At 40.1% G+C, this 18,620-nt stretch overlaps 1 protein-coding gene across 7 annotated transcripts in view; it reads right to left on the bottom strand.

Annotated features, from left to right (window-relative positions):
* Window positions 1–18,620, bottom strand: part of LOC139406173 (PTB domain-containing engulfment adapter protein 1-like) — a 152,540-nt gene that overhangs the window by 34,793 nt on the left and 99,127 nt on the right. Inside the window, exon 1 of one of the 7 annotated variants that reach the window (XM_071148669.1) lies at window positions 10,953–11,052. The exons of 5 other annotated variants lie outside the window; for them this stretch is intronic. The gene's annotated coding sequence lies outside the window, so the exon portion shown is untranslated. Of the gene's footprint in view, window positions 1–10,952; window positions 11,053–18,620 lie in introns of those variants that run through there. One more of the 7 variants, XM_071148666.1, reaches the window with a different exon arrangement.

Genomic DNA, 18,620 nt, shown 5'->3' with positions numbered 1-18,620 from the left:
GTAAATCAAATGATACAAACCCCCCCAAAATATATTTTAATTTCAGGTTGCCAAGCGGGGTGAATCCTTTCGCAAGTCACTGTAAGGCTGCATGATGAGACTAATGAGGATTTGAAAAAAAGTAACTTGAAAGGCATGAGCTCTGCTTTGTTTTGTTTTTTTCGCACAGGCTGTACACACTCAAATAGTCTCTCATTCACAATTTGACAAGCACTTCATATTGCCTCAAATTTTGTGGCTGTAATGCACCCTAAAACATACATGCCTTTTGCAGCCAGTGTCAGTTGTGCCATTCTCCCTAATTACTGCGCAATCCGAAGTATCTCTCACTCACACTGCTCTCCGTACAGGTTACAAGTTAAGACAGACACATCAGGGACACAACTCTGTCATAACGTGGCCCTCTTTGGGTATAGCGAGATCGTTTTTCCTCTTCTCCACCCCCCCCCCGCCCCCTCCTACACCCAGGATCTGTTATCTCAGGTTGTAAATTCCCGGAGGAGACGCTCTCCTCATGGCCAGGCAGTATAGAGAGAGAGAGAGTTTTACAGTAGAACAAAGGAAGTTCCTCTACATCACAGAACTTGAGAACTGAACAATGTCCATGTTTTGGAGAATGTGTAAACGGTCGGTGGAGTAGCCAGCTACAACCCGGTCCGTTTTGTTTCATGTTGTGACCTCATGAAAGACAATTTAGCCACATTACCATAACTCTGTTTATACAGGAGCCTCTGTTACGAGGTTTGTGTCTAATTATTGTATAAAATGAATGAGAAAATATGAAACTATTTGTGAAATTATGTAAGGTGATGTTGAACCGTTAATGTGAGAGTTGTATTCCCGTTCAAAAGGTTAACTAAGTCATTGGCCCGCCCCAGTGAGCACAGACATTGATCCGGCTCATGGGACAGCCATTTTCTGCTGTTACGAATAAAAAAAAAAACACCTGAAGAAACCCCTTCAGACCATGCATACCTCGGTCAGCTGAGGGAGCAAAGGTTTGAGTAGAAACCACAAAAACCTCAGTATTAGCTAATGTTGTAATGATTTTTTAATTCCTAACCACACCAAATGGTTAAACTCAGACTATCAATCCCGACAGAATAAGAGCAACAGTTCGAAACGAATTACTAGTCTGCAGCTAGAAATAATGTACCATTGAATGCGAAGACCGACAACCGCCGAAACAACTGTTCTATACTGTTCTAACAACTATTCTATAACATTTCTGAATGGTACTCTGAGGTACCCATTCTAACCATGAAACACTTCATGGAAGCAGAGAGACAATCAGAAAGACGGACGATTTCAACAGAGATCATGACGACACACTGATCGTAAATATATATTGATTGCAATTATTCCCGAATGAGTGAGCGTTCATGTGCAAAGGATTAGCAATTCAATTAGTATAATTATCAACTGTGACTCTTGTAATTCGTTCCCTTTGTCCAAAGCCGTCATATATAGTAAAGGCTGATTGCAGATAACCAACAATTTACGACGTTTGGAATGAGACTAACATGAGGTATAGAATAATTCATTAATTAGAAGACTAATTGATCAGATATTAAAATATCTGAAAAGTTATATATCTAACTTTGTAATCTGAAGATTTTCCTTGGTTTCCCGACTTCCTAGTTAATTACATTTACATGATTAGTTTAATCACGTAATAATTACAGAGAATTGATTTGAAAAAATAACAGTCTTCAATTTAATGATGCCAAAGACAGGACAACTGTGTGCGTCCTTATCCAATTCCGAGGTGCATATTGAAGATATTGGATGAACTGTCCACATTTACTTTTCGTCAGCCAACAAAATGAGTAGAACTAACGAACAGCAAAAGCACTAGCCCATGTCAATCCACTATCCTCCATAGAACAAAGGTCCACCTATTCTGTGTGAGAAATAAATATTCAAAAGAGTCTGGGACATTTGTGGGATGCGATGGATCCCAAATTAATACAACCACTAGCATAAAAAAAATGTTTTTTGCAAAGGGCAGCTACTTTGAAGAATCTCAAATATAAAATAAATTTTTATTTGTTTAAACCTTTTTTGGTTAATACATGATTCCATATCTGTTATTTCATAGTTGATGTCTTCACTATTGTAGAAGTAGGACATAGTGAAAATAAATTAAAACCCTGGAATGGGTAGGTGTGTCCAAAGTTGACTGGTACTGTATGTAATCAAGATAAACACAAATTTATTATGTTCGAATCTTCCACTTTGACAGAGTATTTTATGGAGATATTTGACAAAAAATAATCCAAGTTAAATTTATTTTAATACCACCTTGTAAGGAAACAAAAAGTAGAAAAAGTCTAGGGGAGTGAATCATTTCTGAATATGTAGACTTTACTGTATATATAATATGCAGCATTTCCTGTATATATAATATGTAGACAATACCATAATGTGGAGTATATTATATACATAATATGTAGAGTATACTTTATTATATATAATATGTACAGTGTACTGTATAATATGTAGAGTATACTGTATATTTACTTTATAATATATAAAGTATAATGTATATAATATGTAAAGTGTACTGTATAATATGTAGAGTTTACTGTATATATATGTATACACACACACACACCACACGGTAGAGTATATTGTATATATACACACACAATGTAGCGTGTACTGCATATATACTATGTAGAGTGTACTGTATATATATATATATATATATATATATATATATATTGTAAAGTATACTGTATATATAATATGTAAAGTATACTGCACATATGAATAGTATACTGTATATATCATATGTAAAATATACTTTACATATAATATGTAGAGTATACTTTATGTATATACAGTATACGCTACATATATGTAAAGTATATATCTTATGAAGAGTATACTAGATATAATATGTAAAGTATACTGTATATAATATGTCGAGCATACTGTATATATAATATATAGATTATACTGTATAAATCATATATAAATTATACTGTATTTATCAAATGTAAAGTACACTGTGTGTATAATATGAATATCTAATATGTAAAGCATATACAGTGCCTTTGGAAAGTATTCAGACCCCTTCCCCTTTTCCAAATTTTGTTACTTTACAGCCTTCCTCTAAAATGTACTCTTGATTTTTTTACCTCATCAATCTACACACAATGCCTCATAATGATAAAGCGAAAACATTATTAGAAATGTTTGCAAATGTATTAAAAATAAAACAGAAATACCTTATTTACGTAAGTATTCAGACTATGCTATGAGACTCGAAATTGAGCTCAAGTGCATCCTGTTCCCATTGACCATCCTTCAGATGTTTCTACAACTTGATTTGAGTCCCCCTGTGGTACATTTAATTGATTGGACATGATTTGGAAAGGCATACACCTATCTATATAAGGTCCCACAATTGACAGTGCATATCAGAGCAAAAACCAAGCCATTAGGCTGAAGGAATTGTCTGTAGAGCTCCAAGACAGGATTGTGTCAAGGCACAGATCTGGGGAAGGGTACCAAAAAATGCCTGCAGAATTGAAGGTCCCCAAGAACGCAGTGGTGTCCATCGTTTTTAAATTGAAGAAGGATGGAACCACCAAGACTCTTCCTAAAGCTGCAGTATTCCACCAACCAGGGCTTTATGGTAGAGTGGCCAGACAGAAGCCACTTCTCAGTAAAAGGCATAACAGCCCGCTCGGACTTTGCCAAAAGGCACCTAAAGGACTCTCAGAGCATGAGAAACAAGATTGAACTCTTTGGCCTGAATGCCAATCGTCACATCTGGAGGAAACCTGACACCATCCCTATGGTGAAGCATGGTTGTGGCAGCATCATGCTGTAGGGATGTTTTTCAGCATCAGGGACTGGGAAACTAGTCAGGATCGAGGGAAAGATGAACGGAGCAAAGTACAGAGAGAATCTTGATGAAAACGTGCTCCAGAGCACTCAGGTCCTCAGACTGGGGCGAATGTTCTCCTTCCAATAGGCCAACGACCCCAAGCACACAGCCAAGGCGATGAGTGACAAGTGGCCCAGCCAGAGTCCAGACTAGCAGAAATGTAAAAATACCTGTTTTTGCTCTGTCATTATGGGGTATTGTGTGTAGATTTATAAAAAAAAATTTTTTAATCCATTTTAGAATAAGGCTGTAACGTAACAAAATGTGGAAAAAGTAAATGGGTCTGAATACTTTCCTAATGCACTGTATATAATATGTAGAATATACTGTAGATTTAAATGCTTACAATAGCACAGCTAAAGTCAGTAGTTCCAGAATTGTATCTTTTCATAAGTTGAGCCAAACTGACAAACTAACTTCGGGAAGGACATTTTTATCCACTGACATAATGCAGAGGAGCGTTGCAACATTCAGGAAATAATGACTCTCACACTTGGGGGACAAAGATCACACATCTAGCTCTGTGAAGAGGACTATGTTTAAGGACTACTTTTTAAAGAGGGGTGTGGTGCTAAATAGGAGTCTGACATTTGAGTCACTTAGCAGAAGCCCTTATCCAGAGCGACTAGGGTTAAGTGTCTTGCTGAAGGGCACATCAGACTTTTTACCTAGTTGGCCCAGAGATTAGAACCTGAGTCCTTTTGGTTACTGGCCCAACGCTCCTAAACGCTAGGCTACCTGCCGCCCCTAGCAGGTCCAAACATGCGAAGCTATTTGACAGCCAGACCTGAGACACTGTGATTCGTTCTACAATAATACAATATGCAAAACGTGATTGAAGGCTCCATGTGAATGTTTCCATGCAAATAACAGTAATGCTTCCTTACTCCTTAATCTCAAAGTTAATCGATGTGAACTGTGAGCTGGATAGTGTGTCAAAAGCTTTAGTATTAATAATAGATAAACATTATTTCATATACTTGGACATGACAGAAAAGCAATTGCAAGCATTCCCATGTCTTATTTGTCCAACTTGAGAGATGTAATTCAGGAACAGAAATGAGCCATTTAGCATCAATTAGTTTACCTTTAATTAGTCATCAATTCGTCTAGCTTTAATATATATATGCTAGCTGCAGTATAGTGTTATGATATTCCATGAGTCACTACATGGGAATGACAGCTCTGACTGACTATTGTGTAAAACCTTCAGCATGCCACTGAGGACCATGATTTCTTCCCATTATGAAAGGAAATGGAAAAATGTGAAAAATGATAAAATCCCCATATTTTAGACAGAACTATAGCACCAAACGACTGTTTTCGTCCTACAATACGTCCTACAGTAAGTAGCTAAGAATACTAGGACAATGTTTAGACATGCAATTATTAAGAAAACATATACATTTTCTGCAGAGATATAACTTCATTTAACAAAGGTCTAAAACCACATTGTGATGTTGGGAGAGGTTTTCTTTCCATCTATAAAAGGTCCTTCAGTGTGAAAAGCTTAACCGGAATGAGCTAGTGGGTGTGGATTGGGATATCCTGACTGCTGCCAAAACAGAATAGTTTTGCCACTTAAAATGACATCTTGTCTTTCTTATTTACGGCCAAGGAATTTGTCCACGCCTCAGAGCGATGCAGAGCCAGAAAACCATGTCCACAATTCAGGGTAGAAGGAGTCACTTTTGCCTCCCGGGTGGCGCAGTGGTTAAGGGCGCTGTACTGCAGCGCCAGCTGTGCCATCAGAGTCCTGGGTTCGCGCCCAGGCTCTGTCGTAACCGGCCGCGACCGGGAGGTCCGTGGGGCGACGCACAATTGGCCTAGCGTCGCCCGGGTTAGGGAGGGCTTGGTCGGTAGGGGTGTCCTTGTCTCATCGCGCACCAGCGACACCTGTGGCTGGGCGCAGTGTACGCTAGCCAAGGTGGCCAGGTGCACGGTGTTTCCTCCGGCGCATTGGTGCGGCTGGCTTCCGGGTTGGATGTGCGCTGTGTTAAAGAAGCAGCGGCTTGGTTGGTTGTGTATCGGAGGACGCATGACTTTCAACCTTCGTCTCTCCCGAGCCCGTACGGGAGTTGTAGCGATGAGACAAGATAGTAGCTACTACAACAATTGGATACTACGAAATTGGGGAGAAAAAGGGGTAAAATTCCAAAAGAAATAAAATAAAAAAAGAATAAAAAAAAGAAGGAGTCACTTTTCTGCATATCTAAAGATGCTAGACAAATAAGCAATAGGCACCAAGTCAGTTATTTTTGTCACCCTGAGCACGATGAAAATAGTATCAAAGCAGCTTTTTGCGCCGTCTTGTAAGTTCTAAAGCATGTGACGATTTAATAGGGTTCATTAGCCTACTTTACGAGTGGCAGATTGAAAAACCCCCATTCAATATCTGGAGTTTGAAAAAAAAACTTCAGCATTACAAATTGCCTTCAAAAAATTATATTCTACTGTGATGCACACGTGACATTTGGAAAACCATGTATCCCTCATTGGAGCGTACTGACTCGTTACTCTGTAGAGCAATGCTCAAGGGGAAATGTCCCTTCAGTGCTACTATTGATGCTTCCCTCTCCTGATCTTAACCAACAGGACTTAAGGCCCTATCGACCACAGCTATAAGACCACCTTCCACCTCGACCTACTTCCATAGGAAGTACAAATTATTTCAGGGATCAACCTTAAAAAGCCCCAGTGCAGTAAACATTTTTGACTTTCCTGTGTTTTATATATATACACACAGTTGAAGTCGAAAGTTTACATACACCGTAGCCAAATATATTTAAACTCAGTTTGACAATTCCTGACATTTAATCCTAGTAAAAATTCCCTGTCTTGGGTCAGTTAGGATCACCACTCTATTTTAAGAACGTGAAATGTCAGAAAAATAGTAGAGTGATTTATTTCATCTTTTATTTCTTTCAACACATTCCCAGTGGGTCAGATGTTTACATACACTCAATTAGAATTTGGTAACATTGCCTTTAAATTGTTTAACTTGGGTCAAACGTTTTGAGTAGCCTTCCACAAGCTTCCACAAAAAGTTGGGTGAATTTTGGCCCATTCCTCCTGACAAAGCTGGTGTAACTGAGTCAGGTTTGTAGGCCTCCTTGCTCACACACGCTTTTTCAGTTCTGCCCAAAATATTCTATAGGATTGAGGGTCAGGGCTTTGTGATGGCCATTCCAATACCTTGACTTTGTTGCCTTTAAGCCATTTTGCCACAACTTTGGAAGTATGCTTTGGGTCAATGTCCATTTGGAGGACCCATTTGCGACCAAGCTTTGACTTCCTGACTGATGTCTTGACATGTTTCCTCAATATATCCACATAATTTCCCTGCCTCATGATGCCATCTATTTTGTGAAGCGCACAAGTCCCTCCTGTAGCAAAGCACCACCACAACATGATGCTGCCACCCCCATGCTTCACGGATGGGATGGTGTTCTTCGGCTTGCAAGCATCCCCCTTTTTCCTACAAACATAACGATGGTCATTATGGCCAAACAGTTCTATTTTTGTTTCATCAGACCAGAGGACATGTCACCAAAAAGTACAATCTTTGTCCCCATATGCAGTTGCAAACCATAGTCTGGCTTTTTTATGTCAGTTTTGGAGCAGTGGCTTCTTGCTTGATGTGCAGCCTTTCAGGTTATGTCGATATAAGACACGTTTTACTGTGGATATAGATACTTTTGCACCCATAGTACGTTCATCTCTAGGAGAAGGAAAGCGTCTCCTTCCTGGGTGGTATGTTGGCTTCGTGGTCCCATGGTGTTTATACTTGTGTACTATTGTTTGGAAAGATGAATGTTGTACCTTCAGGAGTTTGGAAATTGCTCCTAAGGATGAACCAGACATGTGAAGGTCTATCATTTTTTTCTGATGTCTTGGCTGAATTCTTTTGATTTTCCCATGATGTGAAGCAAAGTGGCACGGAGGATTAAGGTAGACCTTGAAATACATCCACAGGTATCCCACCAATTACATCAAATGATGTCAATTAGCCTATCAACCTAAGTGTATATAAACTTCTGACTTAAACTGTATTTCCACACTATGAGATTGGAATAATACTGTGAAATAGTGAAAATTATAATGCCCTTTTAGTGTAAAAACTGTTTGAAAAGACTGCATACAATTTCATCCTGTTTTGGTGGAATGGAGTTTTGGCATTCCATGGTATCACCATCATAAGGTAAATTAGTTAACTGGCAAATAAAAAAGAGAGTTCCAAACCTCTCTGCCAATAACAGCTCATTTTCAGTTTCCCCCTCCCTACTCAGACCACTCCCAGAAAGTACTAGGAAAATTATTGCTTGAGAAAATGCTCTCTGCTAATGAGCTATTTGTTTGTTTTTGACCATTTTAATTAAAAAAATAAATAATCACCGTACGGTACTTAATTGTAAGGTACCCCATTGCTACTTTACAGTGCATTCAAACACACTCTTACAGCACTGTGGGATAAAAACGGTTTCCCTTTACCCCAAAACTCTACCAAGTAAGGGTATTATGTCATAAAAGGTTATAACGGAGTCAGAAAGACAAGCCATCAACAGCTAGTGTGTGACTGCATCTGTCTATTCCAGTTTCCCACCTTGTCCTTGTGGGTTGTCTGTTTTAAACAAGATATCAGAAATACTTGCTGCATTACTGCCTATAAATGCCTACTACTCTACCATTCCATTTTGTTTATGTGGCTTCACAGTTTACAGTCTGAACTTGGTTTGAACTCCTCTTCTTATGAAGACAGCATCTATACCTTGTGTTGAAGATCAGGACTAAGATGCACAAGACCTACATTACATTCAAATCACTATTTCAGCAGAATCATATCAGACAACTCAACTCAAAGCAAGAACGTTTCCTCCCTAAGACTGCCTGAAAAAAATACCATTCTAGCATCCAGAGGCAGAGAAAATATCAAGTGCTAGCCTACAGTGTATCTAAAGGCAACCACCAAGGGAATATAGGAGAGCAGGTTACAATACCCTCTCACTGTGGATATTTTCTTACTCTATGGTTGGGCTGTGTATGCCTGGACTGACACTCTAATGTCCCTCATTATGATTGACAGAAGCTGTTTGCTATTTTTAATGGCTTCCTGGGCTGGTGAGTCAACCTCTCTTTGAAGAACCTTATCCCCAATCTTAGCACAGAGTCGCAACCCTCCCCACTGCTATTAACCCTCTGCAGTGTGACTGTGCAAGCATCGGGGTCAGGTATGTTTGAGGTCACAGTTGCGGTGATATATAGCCGTCTGGAGAATCAGACCGGCTGAGCAATCCTTATTCTCACAGGCGTTGCTCGGGTTTAAAATTCCCCGGGAGCGTGTTTGTAGCGTAACCTATAGCCGGGAGAGTTAGAGGGAATGGATTGTTCCTGGGGGACGACAAAGACCATAATATGATGCAATTTACTAGGGCAGGGAACAGCCAGGGACCTCACAATACGATATTATCACGATACTTAGATGCCAATAAGATATGTATTGAGAGTCTCACGATTCTATGTGTATTGCAATTCGATACTGTGATTTTACTGCATTTCGATGTTCCTAACATATGCTATAGCTCACTATATATCTTCTGCAGAGGGACAAGAGAGAGCCATGAGAAAACGAGTTTTGATCAGTCATGGAAATAAGTGCTGAAAAATTGCACTCTATTTAAAAAGAAGATGGAGAACAAGCTCTGAAGGACAAATAGTGGATTTATAGTGCAGGTACAGCCAACTACCGCAACAATAACATGATATGAGACAACATATTGTCAGTAATAATATCCCGATATGTAACTGTATTGATGTTTTTTCCCGGTTCACAGTGCGCTCAGTTGACCGAAAACATCGGAGGACAAGCTGATGCTCGGAGTAGTTACAGTAGTGTATAAACACTATCAGGTCTGATCATAAAAGCAAATAGGACAAAGAATGCAAATTGACAGCTGATGCCATGGCTAAACAGCTTCCAATCAGTGTACACCACACAAAAGTGATATTAATTGGGAGCAATGATGCGCAAACATATTAAGAACAATGTTTGAAAGACAAAAAAAAAAAAAAACAGCAATCAATTTAATTACTAAACAATAACATTCCAGAATGTATGTATTATGTTTTACTGATACACATTGAGGCGAACACTTCTAATTAAATCAAGGCTGGAATAATTAGAATTGAAGACAGTCAGTTCAGGTAAACTTAAATTCCAATTCAATTATTTAAACGATTGCTTATATTGCCAATGAATTATCAATAAACTGAGTAGAAGCTATTTATATCAAAAGTTTTTCAATGCTATAATTTTCTTTACTAAAATCACTTCCTGAATGAATTGTCCTTAAGCAAATGATTCACTAAATGTGGCAGAAATTAATTCATGAGGTTTATCATTCGTCATTTGCTCAGAAAAACTTGCCGCCAGTTGCGCAATTCTAATTCACTGACTCAAACAGTTGGAATTTGTTGGAAAACAGAAATGACCTACTTTGAACCCAGGGGGGGGGAAAAAAATCTCGAACCCTAAAAGCAATCCGCAAATAAAAAAAATCCCCAAAATTGATGTCCCCTTTAAAAGCCTCTCTAGCAGCCGCAAATCTGAACCATACGCATACAAAAAAAAAGCAAGCCCGTTTTTTGACATGGGATGAAAAACATGCACTGCAGTCCCCTAACATAATGCCGCTCGGAAAACAACAGCGCTTCATTGTTTCTTCACTCGCTTTCACCCGCTCTGGAATTTTGCTTGCTAAGCGCGAAACACATTAGACATAGCAAAAAACTCTTTATTAATTTACCCCGACATTCCACAGTTGAATCAGCCTCAACCAAACACAGCAATGCTCCCCGAGCTCTCTCTCTCTCTCTCTCTCATTCAATCAGACACAGGAAAATTCCAGCTCCCTTACCAACAGCAAAAGAGACAAACAAACAGACCAACCGATGATTTACCCCGTTGCCAAGAGAAACTAAAATAAGAGAATGGCTTTCGAGTGGTATTACGCAAAGATGACCAGGCAACAGCACCAAAATAAAAGCGACTTACTTGCTTTGAAACCGGGTGGAATAGTGAGAAGAAGGAAGTTCCAGCAGAGCCTAATAGTTTTCAGCTGTGGGCCAGATGGTGATACATTCAGGATTGTGGTAGAGGAGATGGGTTTGCAAAATTCCAACAAGGGCTTTTTTACAGAAACACGATACCTGGATTTCAGAGTCAAAATTCCTCCACCCACAATTCATGCAAAAGTTGTTTTTCTGCAGATTTTTTCTGGGAGGACATAAAAAAGAAAATTGCTTTCTACACAAAGAGGAAACATACAGAGATTACCTTCAAAAATCTACTTTCCAAAGGTTTCAGTCTAAACTGTCAATCTTATATCACTTTTGGAGAGACATGGCAATACATTGAGCTTTTAGATATTCAAATCACAATGTAACGTAATGTGCCTGAAAAGAAGCCCTGAATCACTAAAAGAGCATGAGAAAATGCTTTGTTTGAGAATTGGGGAACACAATATGCTGTGAAAAAGCATTTTAACTGCAGCTGCAGAAATACTTAAGCACAGGAACAGTGGATCCTAGCTGCTTGAACTGTGTTACACCTTAGTGAAATTCGACACTTCCATGTCTTATTCAATTCGATGCTCAGGACAGCTTTTCAAGTGAGGGGCATCAGGCAGGAAAACACATGGATGACATGTTTTTGTAATTTATTCTGGTTTATGACAGGTCCAGTTTAATTTGACATTAGGGCCCTTTTTCAATCGAAGCTGGTAAGCAGGTTTCCTGGGATTCTTGTACTGCGAGTTCAAAACAAAACCAAGTTAACAGTGTGAAACAAAAATAAACTAAACTGCATGTTAATTCAAACAAAATTCATTCATTAAGAAATGTCATTGTAGGGAACAAAATGTTGGATTTGACCCCCGAATCCTTTGTATAGGTTTTGATTGAATACAGGCCCGATGTGATGCCATGTTTGTTTTGGCTGGGAGTTCCGGGGCCTCTGCTTCTGAGTACCATTTAAAACAGGGAGGGCCCGGCTATCAGGACTGAGGTTCTGTTCACACTTTGTTTTCCTAACGCCTTTCTCTAGTTCGCTCTCTATCATTTTATGTTTCAGTCTTGTATGGACAGCTGGGGTGAGGTAGGGTGTTAAGGTTTGTGCAGACATTTGCTAGCTCTCAAAGTGGAGGCCCTTCCACAAGTGGCAATGTGAAAGATCAAGTATGAAGAGAATTTTCATTACAAGCTCCGCTGTCACCAATGCAACTTCTCTGTTAAGTTAGCGGCACCTTTTATTGTCTCTATACTTATTTTTGATTATAAACTGATTGCTATATGGCCAATATACCACGGCTAAGGTCTGTATCCAGGCACTCCGCGTTCCATCGTGCTTAAGAACAGCCCTTAGCCGTGGTATATTGGCCACATAACACTCCCCCTCAGGCCTTAATTGTATCAGGGACATTTTTTATTTAGCCTTTATTTTACTAGGCAAGTCAGTTAAGAACAAATTCTTATTTACAATGACAGTCTACCCCGGCCAAACCCTGACCACGCTGGGCCAATTGTGCGCCGCCCTATGGGACTCTCAATCACGGCCAGTTGTGATACAGCCTGTAATTGAACCACGGTCTGCAGTGACGCCTCTAGCACTGAGATGCAGTGTCTTAGACCACTGCGCCACTCAGGAGCCTCCAAAATATGTATCAATTAGGGCCGTGACGAAACCAGTAGCGCAATATTTTTTCCATGGCTAAATGAAGCAGACCAAACTCTTTGATCCTATAAATAGTAAAAAGTAGTGTGTCCTATAGCTTGGAAAATAAATACATGTGACTCTGGATGACATTTGTTTACAACATTAGGGCTGTTTTCCTAAACAAGTTAATACTGCTAAAGGCTAAATATAAATACGTAGGACCACTACAGTATATGATTGACACTTGTCACACCTCTACTCCAACTTCCACGTTTAAAATATTACACCTACTGTGGCTAATTAATGCCATGGCTGCTCTTTTCTCAATGAGTGCAAAGGCACCTTGGGAAACATATTAAATCTACTTAATTTATATCAGATCAATATCAAATCTCCAGGATTGATATTCCCAAGATATAAAATGTATCTTAAGAGGTAATATCAGTGTTCTTGGGAAATTAGCATTTTTTAAAATTATTATTATGGAAATAGAGTAAATCAAGAATTACAACAACAACAACTAACTCAATCTTATTATTTTATTACGTATGTGATTTATTCATGATGAGTAAAAAGTGCTACACCCCACACAATAGTATTATGAATAGTCAGTTGCTAACAGACAAGTTTGAAGGCATTCCTTTCACAAAGACATATCAAACCAAAATCAATGTGACCAAATTGAACCACATAAACATCTCAATAGGTCACACTGTCATTTCTTTCTGATTCTACAAGGAAATTATCAGAAACAATAATGGTTTTAGGGTCCAGTAAAATGATAAAACAGAGTGGCCTCTTGCATGATATGTTAATCGGTAATTGAAGGACTTACTGGTAACACGTAGTCTTTCGAAAGTTTTGGTTATGAGAAGCCAGTTGTCAGGAACCCCGTTGGTACATCCATCAGTGATCATATGTTGCATGGCCATCCCACTGGGCACAGACGTCAGTTAAAAGTCTAGCTTTGATTTACATTTGGTTGAGTTGTCAACTAATTTAATTCAACTCTTAAAAAAACAAGAAAAAACATGTAATTAGATTAAAGGTTAAAAGTTGGGTAAAAAAAATGTAAAAAGACAAAATGCCTTTACGTTGATGACTTATTGCAAATTCAAAAAGTTTTCCATTTTGATTCAACATCATCGTATAGATGTTTTGGGTTGAAATGGCATGGAAACAACATTGATTCAACCAATTGTTTTCCCAGCGGGATGACATCAACTGCAGGTACTACAATAAAACACAGTCACCATCTGGTTACACTTTGGTTTACCAAAGACATGGGAGCTATTTTGAGAATTGTACAAAACTCTACTATAATACTCTACTACAATACTCTACTACACCAACAAAGCAAGCAAACATGTTTTTTTTTCCCCCACGTGAAGTGACCAGGAGCATTTGGGCTTTTGATTTTATTTTCCACTGTCTAAGTCTTCCACTTAAGTCAACAAAGCCAGGATGTTCCTGAAAACTGCAAGCACAACGTTGGGGTAAGGCATCTGCTGTTTGTACTGGAGGGCAGAAGCATGTGTTTTCAACCCTTGGAACACTGCAGGGCATGGAGCTTGGTGTTAGGTCTTCATGTCCCTGTCACAAACTACAAACACCAAGCAAAAAAGGAAATCTCACTTATAGTCTTGCTGTCTTTGGATTCAGGCTATGGTTCTTACATGGCGCAAACACAATGAAAGTGAAATTATTTGGAGGGGGAAATGTTTGACAGTTGAACCAACTGGTGATTTGGTTAAATCATAAAAAATGAATTCAAATCAAACTTTATAGACAATTATATTGTGCATACAGACAAGCTGTGTCTCAATGATGTGCAGTGGGGCACAAAAGTATTTAGTCTGCCACCAATTGTGCATGTTCTTCCACTTAAAAAGATGAGAGGCCTGTAATTTTCATCATAGGTACACTTCAACTATGACAGACAAAATTAGGGTTTTTTTTCTCCAGAAAATCACATTGTAGGATTGGTAAGAAATGTATTTGCAAATTATGGTGGAAAATAAGTATTTGGTCACAAACAAGTAAGATTTCTGGCTCTCACAGACCTGTAACTTCTTCTTTAAGAGGCTCCTCTGTCCTCCACTCGTTACCTGTATTAATGGCACCTGTTTGAACTTATCAGTATAAAAGACACCTGTCCACAACCTCAAACAGTCACACTCCAAACTCCACTATGGCCAACACCAAAGAGCTGTCAAAGGACACCAGAAACAAAATTGTAGACCTGCACCAGGCTGGGAAGACTGAATCTGCAATAGGTAAGCAGCTTGGTTTGAAGAAATCAACTGTGGGAGCAATTATTAGTAAATGGAAGACATACAAGACCACTGATAATCTCCCTCGATGTGGGGCTCCACGCAAGATCTCACCCCGTGGGGTCAAAATGATCACAAGAACGGTGAGCAAAAATCACAGAACCACACGGGGGGACCTAGTGAATGACCTGCAGAGAGCTGGGACCAAAGTAACAAAGCCTACCATCAGTAACACACTACGCCGCCAGGGACTCAAATCCTGCAGTGCCAGAAGTGTCCCCCTGCTTAAGCCAGTACATGTCCAGGCCCGTCTGAAGTTTGCTAGAGAGCATTTGGATGATCCAGAAGAAGATTGGGAGAATGTCTATTGGTCAGATGAAACCAAAATATAACTTTTTTGGTAAAAACTCAACTCGTCGTGTTTGGAGGACAAAGAATGCTGAGTTGCATACAAAGAACACCATACCTACTGTGAAGCATGGGGGTGGAAACATAATGCTTTGGGGCTGTTTTTCTGCAAAGGGACCAGGACGACTGATCCGTGTAAAGGAAAGAATGAATGGGGCCATGTATCGTGAGATTTTGAGTGAAAACCTCCTTCCATCAGCAAGGGCATTGAAGATGAAACGTGGCTGGGTCTTTCAACATGACAATGATCCCAAACACACCGCCCAGGCAACGAAGGAGTGGTTTCGTAAGAAGCATTTCAAGGTCCTGGAGTGGCCTAGCCAGTCTCCAGATCTCAACCCCATAGAAAATCTTTGGAGGGAGTTGAAAGTCTGTGTTGCCCAGCAACAGCCCCAAAACATCACTGCTCTAGAGGAGATCTGCATGGAGGAATGGGCCAAAATACCAGCAACAGTATGTGAAAAACATGTGAAGACTTACAGAAAACGTTTGACCTCTGTCATTGCCAACAAAGGGTATATAACAAAGTATTGAGATACACTTTTGTAATTGACCAAATACTTATTTTCCACCATAATTTGCAATAATAAATTCATTACAAATCCTACAATGTGATTTTCTGTTGTTTTTTTTTCCTCATTTTGTCTCTCATAGTTGAAGTGTACCTATGATGAAAATTACAGGCCTCTCTCATCTTTTTAAGTGGGAGAACTTGCACAATTGGTGGCTGACTAAATACTCTTTTGCCCCACTGTATTTATTGGTGGTCCTGCAAAATCAAATATCTGCCTTCTTCGTAATACAAACAAAGATATACAGTCCTTTGCACATGTCATATAGTTGCTCAAATCATGTTTCAGATGGAAACTAGAAAAACACTACTTTATCCAACCACTGGCAAGAGATGTCTAGTTTTTATTTACATTTGGTTGAGTTGTCAACTAACGTGAATTCAATATGAAATCAACCAAATATGCCACCATGTCATTGGATTTAGTTTACAAATTATGGTGACTTTTTTCAAATCTAATCAGTTTTCCACGTTGATTCAATGTCATCACATATCATTTCTTGGTTGAAATGACATGGACACAATGTTGATTCAACCTGTTTGCCCTGTGGGTAGGGATTTGGCTGTCTCTCCCTTCAACAATAAAACATGACATCCAATCAGAAGGAGTCATCCACTTCCCAGGGCCAATTTCTCAAGCTGTGCAAGGTTATGCATGCTGATCCAGCAGCATATATCACCAAGCAGTTCTGAATGCTCTCAACAACAACTGGTTCCCCTTGCATCCAAAACGTCATATGGTTAGAGCCACAACCACCATCTGCTGAGCCTGTCTTATCTTATCAATACACAGATGTTGTGTCTAAAGCTTTAGGCTAACCCACCACTTCCAGAAGAATGAAATTGAATGTAAGCCTACAAACAGTATGTTCCCTGAATAGTAGTGCCTGTTACATGAAGTTGAGGTAGCAGAGGGGTTAACTATTTCTTGATGGAATAATGTGTCTAGCTGGCTGCTCTGTCATGGAACGTAATGAGAGAGGAATTGGGGAACAGTACACACTGTGAGGAGGGAACCTAATTGGCAATTAGCAGGAGTTTAGGAGGGAACCCTGGACTGGAGGTGAGCATTTACATCTCTCGCAGTGTTTATTATAATGGGTTAGATCAACCCTTTGTCCCTAGTTGGGGACGGAACTTCTGTAGTCTAAAATGTGTAGTTGGTTACTCTGTATGCATGTGGTATTACACATTTACAAAAACAAAAGGGTTCTCATCAGAAATGATGTAAATTCTGTTTCAACTGAAATAAGAGAGACACAGGGATGTCACTCTAACAGTAGCTATTGCTCCCAAACTACTTAAAACAGGGTTAGATCTTTTCCAGAGAGAGCCATCGTGGCTGCAGGCTTTTGTTCCAACCAAAAAGTTACGCCCCTGATTGGCTAACAAAGAATACGAATAAGTTGTTTAGTAGTGTCAAAAGTTTGCCCAACGGGAATCTTATAAAGTTCCTTGAAAATGACTGATGTCTTCAGGGTGTTTCGATGCTTTTAAAAGGTAATGGCAGTATATCCTCTTGGAATCGTACCTCATATTTCTTTCAGAGGTCATATTTGCCACCACTCACAATGAAAGTTTGAAAAGTTTCTTAGATAAGTGCACAGGAATGGCAGAATAATGTAATTTTAATGGCGGATGACAGATGTTTAGCTGCTGACTGAGGTCATGTCACAATCTAGAAGTGAGTGGTGCACATTATACTGTAAATCATGTATAATTAATCATGTATTTCTATGGCTATAAATCCCTTGCACTACACTGTTAGTATCAGCCTTAGTTAAAAACCCCGGACCCATCTTCCGACAGGGCAGGCGAAGGGGCAGGTTTCGGGTCGAGAGCCAGACACGGTTCCCCGATGCGGACACCGGGGTCTCACTGCGGTGACGGTGTGCGCCAACTTTCTGGAGCAGCACGGTGTGCTGAGGGTGGACATGTGCGGCATCCATGTTTCTTCGGCGCGACGGAACCAGTCATCCACCGCAGGAGCCTCGGTCTGACTCTGATGCCAAGGAGCCAGAACCGGCTGACACCCTAGTACACATCGGAAGGGAGAGAGGTTAGTGGAGGAGTGACGGAGCGAGTTTTGGGCCATCTCTGCCCAGGGCACGAACACTGCCCACTCCCCTGACCGGTCCTGGCAATAAGACCTCAGAAACCTACCCACATCCTGGTTAACTCTCTCCACCTGCCCATTTCTCTCGGGGTGCAAACTTGAGGTAAGGCTGACTGAGATGCCCAGATGTTCCATGAACGCCCTCCAGACCCTCGACGTGAACTGGGGACCATGGTCAGACACTATATCCTCAGGCACCCCGTAGTGCTGGAAGACACAAGTAAATAGGGCCTCCACAGTTTGTAGGGCCGTAGGGAGACCGGGCAAAGGGAGGAGACGGCAGGACTTAGAGAAACGATCCACAACGACCAGGATTGCCCTGTGTTACAACCCTTACCCTGTGAAGGTGGAAGATCGGTTATGAAATCCACCGACAGGTGCGACCACGGCCGTTGTGGAACGGGTACGGGTTGTAACTTACCTCTGGGCAGGTGCCTAGGAGCCTTACACTGGGCGTACACCGAGCAGGAGGACACATCAAATCAAATCAAATAAAATTTTATTTGTCACATACACATGGTTAGCAGATGTTAATGCGAGTGTAGCGAAATGCTTGTGCTTCTAGTTCCGACAATGCAGTAATAACAAGTAATCTAACTAACAATTCCAAAACTACTGTCTTGTACACAGTGTAAGCAGAT

Source organism: Oncorhynchus clarkii, chromosome 3 (assembly GCF_045791955.1).
Source record: "Oncorhynchus clarkii lewisi isolate Uvic-CL-2024 chromosome 3, UVic_Ocla_1.0, whole genome shotgun sequence".
Lineage (NCBI taxonomy): Eukaryota > Metazoa > Chordata > Actinopteri > Salmoniformes > Salmonidae > Oncorhynchus > Oncorhynchus clarkii.
This window is presented reverse-complemented; position numbering and strand designations above follow the sequence as displayed.